The sequence below is a fragment of the Battus philenor genome, unplaced genomic scaffold, assembly GCF_028537555.1.
Source record: "Battus philenor isolate CCGP_79_NKW_IND1 unplaced genomic scaffold, ilBatPhil1.0.hap1 SCAF_12, whole genome shotgun sequence".
In the NCBI taxonomy this organism is placed as follows: Eukaryota; Metazoa; Arthropoda; class Insecta; order Lepidoptera; family Papilionidae; genus Battus; species Battus philenor.
In genome coordinates this window covers 11,401,680-11,415,510 of record NW_027181674.1, presented here as the reverse complement: position 1 = coordinate 11,415,510, position 13,831 = coordinate 11,401,680, and the positions used below count along the sequence as shown (strand labels likewise).

Genomic DNA, 13,831 nt, shown 5'->3' with positions numbered 1-13,831 from the left:
GCTGCTTCTTGGACCCGAAAGTCTAGAGGAAGCAACCCGGCAAGTATGAGGGCCGAGTTCAGGGACGCGGTCCTGTGGGTCCTCGCGATCTTCTGTGCGAAGCCCCGCTGGACCGCGCCTAACTTCCTGCGGACCAGCAGCTTCCAACCCGCCGGCGCCCATACACTCGCCGCATACAAAATTATCGGCTCCAGTACCGCCAGATACATCGTTCTGATCACCTCCGAGTTCAGACCCCAAGATACCTTTGCAGCCCTACACAGCTGACGATAGAGGCCCTGTGCCCTCTTGCTCACGTTCTTCACATGGGTGTTGAACGTGAGCCTATCGTCAATTGTGAGGCCTAGTATCCGGACCTTCCTAGTCCGACCAAGCGGCTCACCTCCTATGTTCAGTAATGGGTAGGCATACTTCAGCTTATTGGTTAGCACCATCACCTTTGTTTTGTGTGGTGCAAACCTCAGCTTATTTTTGACACCCCATTCATGAACATAGGCGAGAACCGCATTGGCCCGACCAGAGATGTCCTGAGCAATCTGCCCCGAGAAGACCAGCACGATGTCGTCTGCGAACTCCTGGCAGTGTGTCCCGGTCTTTGCCACCTCCTCCAGGAGAGGTTTGATGAGGAGGGTCCAGAAGGTTGGGCCGCCTACGGATCCCTGTACACACCCCTTGGTGGTCTATTTGGCCCACTCCGCCCCCGCGTACCGTACGGACACCTTGCAATCGCTCAAGTAGCTGTTAGCAAGACGCCGCAGATTCGCGGGGCAGTGAGTTTCGGCCAGTCTGCACCGTATAGCTGGCCACCAGGCGTTATCGAAGGCTCCCTCTATGTCCAATGATACCAGCACTGCGATCTCCTTCTCCTTCAACCGAGTTCGCAGATGCTGGATCAGAGTATACAGGGAGTCTTCGGTACACCTCTGCGGCATAAAGCCGTATTGGTGGCGACTGATATACGGCGCAGTGTACCACCGGATCCTACGGACCATCATCTTTTCCAGGACTTTGCCTAGGATCGGCAGGAGTCCGATGGGCCTGTAGGACTTCGGGTGCGCGTAGTCTTCCTTGTCTGGCTTCCGCAACGCTACAACCACTGCCTCCTTCCATTTCGTGGGGAAGTGGGAAAGAGCGAGACACCGATTGGAGAGCGCGAGGTACAGAACGGGGTCCACGGCGACGGCCGCACGGCAGATGTCTGCGGTGAGTCCGTCACTCTCTGAGTTTTGACTTCGAAACATCTCAAGCTAGTATCGGATCGAATTCAAATTTATATATATATATATATATATATATATATATATATATTATATATATATATATATATATAATAACTCAAAGGCTTTTTAAGACGCTTCGTTTTAAAATATTTACTAAAGTAGTGTTGTATACCAAAAGGCATTCTAGTTTATGTCTTCATGCAAAGTTTTTTTTTTTTATAAACGCTAAATAATGGAATTAAATATTTTTAACAATTATGGAATAACTTTGGGATGTCGTACGTTTTTTTCGAAATCTAATTTTCAGTGTTTTAGGACTATAGAACCTAAAGGATAGCGAACTTCTTTTTTTAATTAAAACCGCACAAAGTCACACCATTCAGAACACCATTGCCAAAGTTACATGGCTATTTATAAACCTATGGGAATAGGTTTATAGTATAAGTTTCCCACAGTAGCACGGCGCATGAGTTGCAGTACCGTAGCACGCTGGTGATGAATTGAAGTTCTTCGTCTGTCAACAAAGCGTTTATTTTGACGCCGGTCGGGATCCGTTGGTTAACAAGCGACGATAAAATATAAAAGTTCTAGTAGAAGCTACAGTGTTATAATTTAATTACTGGAGGTCGAGGAATCCTTAAAATTGGTGAGACCCGTAAGGGCTTAACTGTACTGCACCCCGGGCGGAAATCAGTATGTTATGACAGTCTGTATATTTAATGATTGAAATTATTAATTGTTATTTGGTAGTACGGTACTATCTATCAGAAGGGCAGTTGGCATTACTGACGCGAGACACGTATTCTAAACCATTGGACCTTAATCCAATTATTGTAACATTCGGAGGTCAGAAAGGGGTCTTGAAAAAAAATCAGTACACAGCGTCATAATAGATATTATTATTTATTGAAATGAAATAACATTTAGGCGTAAAATCTTAACTTATACTGATTAGAGTCTAAACTATGTTTTTGCTATAATGTTGTTACGAACGGACTGCCTTTACTAAAAGGTGTTGGAGTATTTATGGTTACTTAAATTAATTAACCTATTGTATTTTATTCTGGAAAACACTCACTTATTTATAATTGTTTAAATTATTAAATAAACGTCATTAGTTAAATACTGCTAGCGTAAACAACCCATTGGTCTTTGTTCTAGCGTACAATTACTTTCATTACATGATTTTTTAACTTGGACAATAATGAGCACTTGCATTAATTAAATATTACGTAGGTATTATACAAAAATATAAAAAAAATTATATTATTCATAATGTCCAGTGTAGTATTTTAATTTAAAATGTAATTAATCTAAATAAGGTTACTTTTAAAAATTACAAACGTATTTTTATTTTTTATTTTTCACCGCCTTCACACCCTTAATTGCTCGGACCACAGCAAAGAACCCTTTGATGCTTCTATATATACATACATTTATACGTGTTCAAAGCCGCCCCTCGCTTTTAATTCTACCTAAAATTCACCGCGGATTTACATATTGATTTCTTAAAAACTGAACATGGCACTTGCTTTTTTCTCTTCCCTCTTCTCTAATTTTACCAACTGAATTTATAGGAATATGTGCAGAAAAGCCTTCAAGCTTAAAACTCGCTATGATCTGAGAGACCACAGGAAACTCAGCTGGGTTTTTTCGTGGGCACCTGTACAATATCCTTAATAATAATCCTAATATCTAATAGTAATCCTTAATATTAGTAGAGAATTCACACTCAAGCTTTATTATCACTAAAAATCATTCACACCATAAAAAGAATTTTAAACATTTTCTCTTGCGTGAACTTCAAAAATTTGTTACACAATAAATTAGAGATATTACTCAGGAGTATATTGTATTATCGTTTGGGGATGCGCATAACAAGTTATTATATTTAACTTAAGGAAGAGTAAAATCTCTTTTAGCTAAATGCTTTAATATTACATCATCTAAACCTGATCTGGCCTTGCTTCATTCCAGCCTCCTACTTTTTCTTATAACTTTGTTCTACCTTATTTTGTCTTTTAACTTGGTTATTGTTTAACCATAATGCGTGCATCCATATTAATCATAAATTTTATCTATTTTAATAAATCCACTTTTAACAAAAAGAAAGACTTATATTGAAATCTTTCTCAGAATTAATTTGCGATACATCCAACTGTTATTAAAGCAACGGTTTCGATGTTATAGCAATAGCCGTACTCAACCCACCGCTCAGTGTATTTTCGTTCTATACTCGTTATTATTTTATTTGATAGAACATTGGAAATGTAGTGATTATAAGTCAAAAAATATTATTAGTTAAATAGTAGTTTGCCAGTAGACGCGGTGTGAGTAGGCCCCCTAGAGGTCCAGGTATAACGCTGGATGCGGGACATCGGAAGACCGGCGACCTTGAGGGGAAGCCTATACCTCACGGGAGGCGTTATCAGCTGAAAAGAAGAAAAATAAATTGCGATTCAATCGACGTATTATTTGTGCTCATTGAAACGGACAGAGCATACATATTGGAACGATCATTTTTGGAATACAATAAATAGAGTAAACCTACTCCTGACGGTTACCACCTGACGTATACTTGTAACGCGCTAGCCTGAGACGTGAATCGTGGAAGATCAAAACTGGCAGTGTTCGGGGCGTACTATTCGACGAAATCCCGGCCGGACCTGGATGCAGAGTACTGCTACTCTGGAGAGCAGGCCAATGGAGCTATTCATTGGCATTCTCCGCTGAGCTACGTTTTGTAAGACCTGAAATAAAATAAGATTGATCCTCTTAAGAATAAGGCTGGGCCTCGGAATTCCTCTGAATGCCCCGAGGATGAGTTGGAGGTTTATATGATATTCCACAGTAAAGTGCACTCTATTATCCTTCATCCTTCAGTGTCAATAGCTGATAATTTTTGAATATGTTCACAAGGAACTACGTCTGATTGTAACTCTCTAGCTGTTGGTGAGAGACTATTAAATAGGTCTAAGCGCTTTTCTGTAATAAAAGACTTTAGTGACAGTTATTTTTTAATAAATGCGCGCCTGAAGATTAAGTTAGCGGTCTGCAGAGCTCAGCCTACTTGTAAAAATGACTGTTCTTAAATGCATCGCACAGCTGTAGCTTCCGACCGTCCTGCACGAGAAACATGCGAAAACAGAATTAACAGGCACACATCGTTCTCTTTTTATTGTTTGTTCTCGTTTCTTGTTTTGTTTGTGTCGTCCATCAAAATTTTTCACGTATGCATAATCTAATATATAAAATTCTCGTGTCGCGGCGTTCGAACTTGAACTCCTCCTAAACGACTTGACCGACTTTTACTAAATTTTATATGCGTATTCAGTAGATCTGAGAATCGGCTACTATCTATTTTTTATACCCCTAAGTGATAAGGGTGGTCCACCCTAAATTATTTTTTTTATTTTTTAGACAATTTTTTTGGTATTTATTTTATTATGATACAGCATACAAAAATACATACAACCTTAAATTTTCACCCCTCTACGATCAACCCTTATTTTTTTTGTTAATTAAAACCCTATTTTTTTTGCAAAACAACGTTTGCGGGAACAGCTAGTATAATGTAAAAACATAATATAAAAACTAATATGGTGGCGCATTTTTACAGGCAGGTGATTTCCAGTTCGTCTACTTTACTCGTTCATATTAATGACATTTGACATTTGCTTTGACGCAAAGCAAACGGTTGCGAACGGGACAAAGCGTTATGCTCGCTACTCTATTTTTAATCACGGTACTATCGATCGCGCTTGAGATTTCATTATATGCCCCGCCCACCTTCAGCGCCATTTTGAATGGCTCTCGCTGATTTTTTTTAGCTAACTTTCAATTTTCAATCTTTCAATTAGTGATATTATTAATTTTTGTTAGCACTGACTCTAATTATCAAGAGAAACCATGAAATTAAATCAAAAGGGAAATATTTTTAATTCTATTAATTTAGACGTTTTACACTGCAACACCTTACAAATGTCCAACAATCATTTTGTGTTTTCACACTTGATTGCCTGGACATTCGAAACGTATTTGAATTGTGAATAAGTATTATCTTTACTGCTTCACTACTTACTGTGTGCCTTAGAAAGCCGTTTCAACCCCACTTCTACTCGCAGATTTTATCAAGTCGTTCTCCTATCGGCTTTGATTATGCCGTTACCTGTATGATCTTCAGATTTATATGTAATCACTGCTGAACAGGCTGGCCGATATAATTAAGAAGATAAATTCTTATTGAGACATATTTGTATATCGAATAAGGCTCTTGGTCTAAAAGTAAACCTTTTCAAAAAACAAGTAAAAGTCATCAGCGTTCTTCTCCGATACATAATTATTCATATGCATAAATTGCTTGTTGTTCACCTTTGCGTCATTGAAAAGTACCACAAATTGCATCAAAAAGTATTTTTTTTTATTATAAATGTTTAAATAAATGTTGCTTATTCGAGTTTCGTCGTCCGTAACTCGAATAAGCAACATCTGTTTTACTCACCTCCGCAAATTTTTAATTTTTAATCAGTAAAAAGTGTTCGTCACGCAATTAAATTGTGAAACTTTTGTGAGCAGTGGAAAGAGCTACCATACAGTGAAAACGGTTTTTGAAAATTCTTCCTACTTTTGAAGATATAAACAAATAAAGTTCAAAATAGTTTTAATAACGGGCGAAAACCCTGACCTACGACAACTCGCAGTTCGCTCGAAAGCGTTGAGTCATCGGTCACCGCTCGCGCTAGCGTCGTGCGTCGTGCATCGTTTAGACGACTTGAACAAGCGGTGCTGCGTTCACAGCTACTTGAACATATAATCTTTTATAGTATTTTTTTTTTTTTTGTATCGCCCTATTCATAATCGGCTATACACACCATGGCTAGCTCTAATGATTGCGCCGGGTGCCTTAGTACTCTAAAAGATATACCTACGTTGCAATGTACCCGCTGCAGTGCGAAGTACCATTTTTACTGCATGAATTTAACGCAATCGGATTACGATGCAATAAGCAATGAGGCCTTATCTCACTGGATTTGTGTGCTGTGTCGGAGTAAAGATCGGAAAGGTGGAGATAATACTAACACACCAGTTCGGGCCACCATCTACTCACCACAGCCTGACTTCGTGACCCAGCGCAGCAAGGTACGTCACGCTAGCTGCTCGTGCCTCTCAGCCGACGATATTCGCGACCTAATGAGGGAGGAGTTGCATAACTTCTTTCAGAACAAAATAAACCCTCAACTATCTGAAGTTCGAATCGCTTTAACATCTATCGAATCATCTGTCTCTTACTTCAACGAGGAGCTAGAAAAAGTTAAGAACGAGACCGCTGCACAGGCCGCTAAAATTGAGAGTATAAGAGTAGAAAATGAATCTCTGCGAGCTGCCAACCTAGTATTAGCGTCACGGATGGAGCATTTCGATCAACAGTCACGCTCCTCCAACGTCGAGATTCAGTGTGTCCCGGAGAGCAAGCAAGAAAACCTAATTAAAACGGTACAGCAACTCGGTAAGGTAATCAAATGTCCACTGAATGAAGCCGAGATTCATGTCTGCTCTAGATTAGCGAAGATAAATCGTTCAAGTCCTAGACCTCGCTCTATCTTGGTGAAATTTAGCAGCCCACGGCTGCGCGACGAGTTTTTAGCCGCTACGAGCAAATTTAATAAAAACAATAAAGATGACAAATTAAACACCAGTCATTTGGGCATAGGCGGAAGTAAGAAGAGTCCCGTCTATGTAGTAGAACACCTCACACCTGAAAATAAGGCCTTACATGCTGCTGCTCGTAGTAAGGCTAAAGAATTAAAATATAAATTCGTATGGATTCGAGATGGAAGAGTTTTTATGCGAAAAAATGAAGAGTCAAATTATGTTTATGTGAAAAATTTAGAGACACTTAATCGTTTGTCATAACTACGCTAAAATTGCATTTTGTTACTTAAGGGCTCGCAAAATGAATTAAGCATTTATTATCAGAATGTCCGAGGCTTACGGACAAAAACCAATGATCTTTTCAAAAATATTGTGTGCAGTTATTTCGATATAATAGTTTTTACAGAAACATGGTTGAATAGAGGCGTTCATGACAATGAGCTGTTTGATGACAGATATACAGTCTTTAGGCGCGATCGTGAAAGTAGTGGATTTCACAAGAAAAAAGACGGTGGGGGCGTATTAATAGCAGTTGCTAAACACCTCAAATCGTATCGCTTACATTCGAGCGAATCGGATTGCGAAGATTTATGGGTTAAGATTGAAATGCTTGATAAAACGGGAAAAAACAAGATCTTATATATTTGTAGCGTTTACTTACCTCCGCCTGTCCAACAGAATATACTTAATCATTTTATCATGAACACAAATAGCATTTTATCAAACCATAGTGGCGATACAATTATTCTGGGCGACTTCAACTTGAGTAGTTTGAGCTGGAAACGAACGAACACCGTTGCATTAGCAGCGGAAACCTCTAACAGTAACCTGAACAACATGGTCATTGACTTTATGTCACAAAATAATCTATCCCAATACAACTGTTATAACAATAATAAAAATAAAATACTCGATCTTCTATTGAGTAACGTATCTATCCCCCAATTACAAGTATCTGCTAATCCATTATCAATAATAGACCCTCTACACCCACCCCTAGAATTCTTTTTTACGTCCGAGTACACTAAACTCCTTCCAGAAAAATGCGAAGAGAAATTTCTCTTCTACAAAGCAGATTTTCAAAAAATAATAAGTGACCTTAACGGTACTTCCTGGTCAGACGAACTCTCGACGTGCATAACGGTGGACGATATGGTCGCTAAGTTCTATAAAATACTTAAGCTAGCAATTAGTAAACATGTCCCTAAAGTTAGACCCCGCAACAACAATTGCAAGTATCCCTTTTGGTTCTCATCTTCATTAATTAAAGTGCTCAAAGAAAAAAATAAATTCAGATTAAAATACCGAAAATATAGCAACCCTCGAGACTTACTTACGTTTGACCTATTGCGTGAAAGAAGCACTAAACTGTTAAAATCTAATTATAAAACATATCTTGATAGGCTCGAGTTATCAGTGTCATCGAATCCTAAATTAATATGGTCCTTCCTTAAACGCAAAAGAGGAGCCAATACTACTTTTCCTGCAGAAATGTCCCACGATGGTATTATTGCAAGTACCGGATTAGATATATGTAACCTTTTTGCGTCACAGTTTTCCTCTTCCTACAATAAGGCGCCTAATATTGCCACGGTCCCTAGCCCATCTCATATAGACTCTGCCCCGAACTCTTTGACTATAACATCGGTTACTAAGGATCAAGTCTATAGAGTGTTAAAAAGACTTGATGCTACCAAAGGAGCTGGTTCTGATGGTTTACCTTCAATTTTTGTCGTGCGATGTGCTAGCGCATTAGCAGAACCATTATCCATGATTTTCAATAGCTCTTTACGCTCTGGCTCGTATCCGACTGCATGGAAGACCGCTTTAATAATACCATTGCATAAGAGTGGCGATGCTAGCTTCGTTAAAAATTATAGACCCATATCTTTACAGCCAATATTTGCTAAAGTTTTTGAAAAATTACTGTATCCTACTCTTTCATGGCATATAAAACAACAAATAGTATCTGAACAGCATGGATTCATAAAAACTCGTTCTACGGCAACAAATTTGACTTCCTTTGTCGAGGACCTTGTTGAGGGAGTTGACAAAGGCCATTCTTACGACGCAATATACACTGATTTCAGCAAGGCCTTCGACAGAGTGAATCACATTATGTTGCTGAATAAACTTGCATCGCTAGGAATCGCCGGGGTTTTTCTTAAATGGTGGAATTCCTACTTAATGAATAGAAAATCCATAGTTGTAATAGGTGGACATAGTTCGGAGCCATTCACTGCCATTTCTGGGGTCCCACAAGGCTCCCATTTCGGCCCTCTTTTATTCAATATTTTCATTAATGATATTGGTAATTGTTTTAAAAATACGAAATTCTATATGTTTGCTGATGACTTGAAATTTTTTAGAAGGGTTGACACAGATGAGGATAGATCATTGCTTCAACAGGATTTAAATAGCCTTGTGTCATGGTGTGATTTTAACGGTATGAGTTTAAATGTATCAAAATGTTGTAAAGTCCGATATACCAGAAAAAAAATTGAGCCACTTACTACAACTTACTATATTAACAGCGAGCCACTATACGAAACAACTCACGTCCGGGACTTAGGTGTCATTCTCGATACTAAACTACGTTTTAACTTACATATAGAGCACGTTGTTAAAAAAGGATTTAAAGCCTTGGGATTCGTCTTGCGAAACTGTAGGGATTTTAAAAAACCAACCACTAAAATTGTGATCTACACTGCTCTTGTTCGTAGTGGCCTAGAATATTGTAGCGTTGTGTGGAACCCACATTACGATATATATATAAAACGCATAGAAAACATACAAAAGAGATTTCTGTGGCACCTATCATATAGCTGCAACTTAGCAAAATCCCTACCCTCTTATGATGATCGTTTGAAACACTTTCACTTAACATCTTTATTTAATCGAAGAAAGCAATTAGATAACATGTTTCTGTATAAGCTAGTCAATGGTAAAACTGATGCCCCTCATCTATTGTCTCAGATTAATTTTACTATCCCCAGGAGAATGCCAAGATCATTAAAGTATAAGCCATTTTCTGCAAAACCTGCTCGCACTAATTTGGGGCATTACTCTCCTCTTAACAGAATGCTCAGAAATTATAACAATATTCATAATCTATGCCTCGAAACTTCTTTATGTAATAATAAACAAAAAAAATCTGATAAAGTTATTGATATATTTTCTAATAGTCTGCACACATTTAAATTCAATATTTGTATTTCATTTGATATAAATTTTAATCAATTTTAATTCTATTTAATTAATCCATTTTATTTTTATTTCATTAATCAATTATTATCTGTGACTAAATTTCAATTATGTTCCCATTTTATCCACAATTGATGTTGTTTTTACTTTTTTAATTTGTATATTAAGCAATGTAATTTATTTTAAATTAATATTGTTATTTGTTTTTTTTTTTTCCAAAATTTTGTTGCTTTATAAAATGCATGTTGTTTGTACCTATAAGTGAAGCAACACTTACCAATTATTTTTATGTTAGAATAATATTGTATATGTATAGTGATTGCTTTGTTGGTGCAACTAAATAAATAAATAAATAAATAAATAAATAATAAAAAAGTACTTGCTTTGCTAATTTTCATTTCATGAATGGTATTAAATATTAAATGCTCACGTTCTGTTTATTACTTATTTAAACGATAATATTGGGGACTCGTGAAGAAAATGGATAGTTTACGTAATTTTAAAACATTTGCATGCTGTGAGCCAGGTTGGTGTTTCTAAAGCATGAGAAAAAAAAACTAATGATTCATTAAAGCAATGCATAGACTTAAGTGAAGTTATTGGATGATGTAGATGATGTAGAGATGAAGGAAATTATCAAGAAAAGCAATGCCATCCCCATATCTTTTCCTATTCAAACAGTCAGATTATAAAAACTGCAAATACAGCGACCCATTGAAAACCTGCATAGAAACATCGCTTTGACCTACCCTATCATTCACGATAGAGTTCTGTTACTGATGACACATTTTCTTATTTATAAAAAAGAGTTTGGCACAAACATTGATAAGCTGTTATACAAAGACATATCGGTACCAGAGCTAATTGACAGAATACTAAAGAAACGATCCAAAACATTCATGGGCAAATTTGACAAATACAAACTGATATCAGGTGAAGAGGGATGCGGAGGGTGGGAAACAGTTGAAACACTTCAACAAAAGCCATTATTAATATTAGGAAACTGTTTGAGCTATGATGAGATAAAACTTGCTTCCATGATATTACGTAAGTGGATATGCAGAGTGTGTTAATGATGGCGAGAGGAAAAATTCTGGAGTTGTTAAGAGGATAAAGCTAAAATGGATGGAGCAACAAAATTGTCTTGAGAACGGCTGTGGTGAAGAAGTTACACCTTCAACTTGCCTTTATGTACTTAAAACGACTTACGTAAGAAACAATCAATCAGCCAAATATATGTAGATATCACCTCATCAGCCTGATGTAAACATATTAACTTTCCTCTAGAGGATACGGTCTTTCCTTAAGAAGGGTATGCTGAACCATGTCTCAGACGTTAACTTTGCGTTTATACTCAAGTTGGGCAACTTCTGCACTGTATACCAGGCAGAGCTGCTAGCTCTAGCGGAAGCATCAGGGTACGCGGCCAGCGGGTCCGCGCAGTCATGCGCCATAATGAGCGACTCGCGATCCGCCCTCGAAACTGTCGCAAGATCGGACACCCTCCATCCTTTGGCGTTAAGAGTGAAAGAGAATATTATGAAAGCGTGAGAAAATGGGAAGAATATAAGACTATACTCGTACTAGGTGAAAGCGCACGCGGGGATGGAGGGGAATGAGAGGGCGGATCAGTTGGCCAAGGACGCGGCCCTAAAGAGCAAAAGAAGACCTGAATATGAGAGATGCCCCGTTTCATTCGTCAAGCGACAACTGAGACTGGAGTCGCTCGACGAATGGAACAGGAGGTATATGGAAGGAACGACGGCTTCAATGACGAGGATATTTTTCCCGGACGCCGGACTTGGCCCAGCTCTTCACGGGTCACGGGGGGTTCTCTGAGTACCTTCACAGGTTCAAGCTCAAGGAGAACCCCTCGTGCTTCTGTGAACCGGGCGTGGGCCAGACCGTGGTCCACCTTGTGGCCCACTGTCCGGCGTTCGGAAGACTGCGCGCAGATTCCGAATACCGGATGGGCAAAAAGATAGAGGAAAGGAATATCCCGGCCATCATGCAAGACGAAGAGGAGAGAGAATGCTTCCTCAGCTACTGCAGGAAGGTGGTAATAAATGCAATAGGTAAAAATAAAACGAACACTAAAATATAGAAATAAAAGGAATATAGTAGTACCAAAAATAGTTTAATAAATAGTATAATATAAGATGATAATTACAGAGAAAATACGTGTTAAATATTTGAACAATAAATAATGTTGCAAAATAAAATAGTAAGGAAACCTAGAATGTAGTGGTTGAGGATGAATGTATGGCTAATGGAATGAAAGAGAAAGACTGGGAAAATTGTAGAATGAAAGAAACAGTACGACAGATAAGATGAAATATGAAAGAGAAGAATGATAACAATAAAAAAAATATGAATAAATTACTAGAATTAAAAAGTCCCTGTCCCACACGAGATAGGGGAACGAGAGGTCCCCAACAGCGGGGACCATTAAAAAAAAAAAACTTTGCGTTTATTTAACCAAGTAGTGGAATATTGGCTCTGTTCACTAATTCATTTGAAGCCGAAACACAAACTAAGAAGCGAATATTCTTTAACAGTAAATGTCATCCAAAAGGTGGAATAACTGTACAACTCGAAAACAGGTAGCTATCTTTAAAACTGATTGAAGAACACGAGGGAAAACTTCTGGTGATGACATATGCTTGGACTGAAAATGCACACCCTGGGAATGAATTCTGGTTGGGTAGTCTGACTTCGTCTGGTGGCCCTGCAGCCGCATGTTCTATTCAGCTCGCAGAACTTCACAAAGCTTATATAAACCCAGCCGTCAGCGGATATAATGTCACAGTTACAGGGCATTCTGTTATTAAAACTCTCAACGAGTAATCCACCGCATTAACTATGAAAAGGACGGAGATGTGACGGAGTGACGCGTGTGAGCGAAACAGCGAATAGACGTAGTTGGTTTGGGAGTGTTCAAGTGTAAACTGATGTGTTACGTCGCAAATATTTCAGGTAATGAATTTTATTCTAAGCGTCGGTAAAATTAGTTTAATTAACGAGGATATCTCTCAAGCAATAATATAGCTACTACAATGGGACCCCTCCATCTACCCCCATCTACCAGTACGGCTTGTCACCAAGGGAGTGATATACCAAAACCCTCCAAAGACAAATAGGGAAAAGGAAAAAAAATATCATTTGTACATTGAATGTAAAATCCTTATCAACTGAACCTAAACTTATTGAGCTAAAAAGAACATTACGAGGTGTACAAGTAAACTACGACATACTAGGACTAATTGAGGTTCGCCGACTAGAGGAAAAAATTATCCTGAAAAAAAAATTACCTGGGCCAAACCAAAGACCCGTACGGTGTAAGTTTCCTGGTCGAAACAAAATAAAAAAATATATAAAAAGATTTATTGACTTTGCAGGGAGGTTTATGCGTTAGAAATCGCATCAGAAAATACTGTACTCGCAATAATACAAGCGTATGCACCCACTGAAAGCTAAAAAAAATTGATAAATTTTACAAAAACTTAGCTAAAGCACACGAGACTGTATACTATATATAATATGTATATATATATATATATATATATATATATATATATATATATATATATATATATAATATGTATATATATATATATATAATATGTATATTTATATACTAACCATGCTCACATCATTCCCATAACTAAAAATGATATTTCAAATGCTTAAGTTCCGGCAAACACAGCATGACTTTCTACTGAGTTCAAAACCGGTAGTTTTGGGTAAAACGTTCT

General features: G+C 37.9%; 2 pseudogenes; both read left to right on the top strand.

The window, feature by feature from the left end:
- The first annotated feature begins 4,356 nt into the window (after positions 1-4,356).
- Positions 4,357-11,318, top strand: LOC137932906 (uncharacterized; annotated as a pseudogene).
- Positions 11,319-12,959, top strand: LOC137932905 (uncharacterized; annotated as a pseudogene).
- Positions 12,960-13,831: the final 872 nt, after the last annotated feature.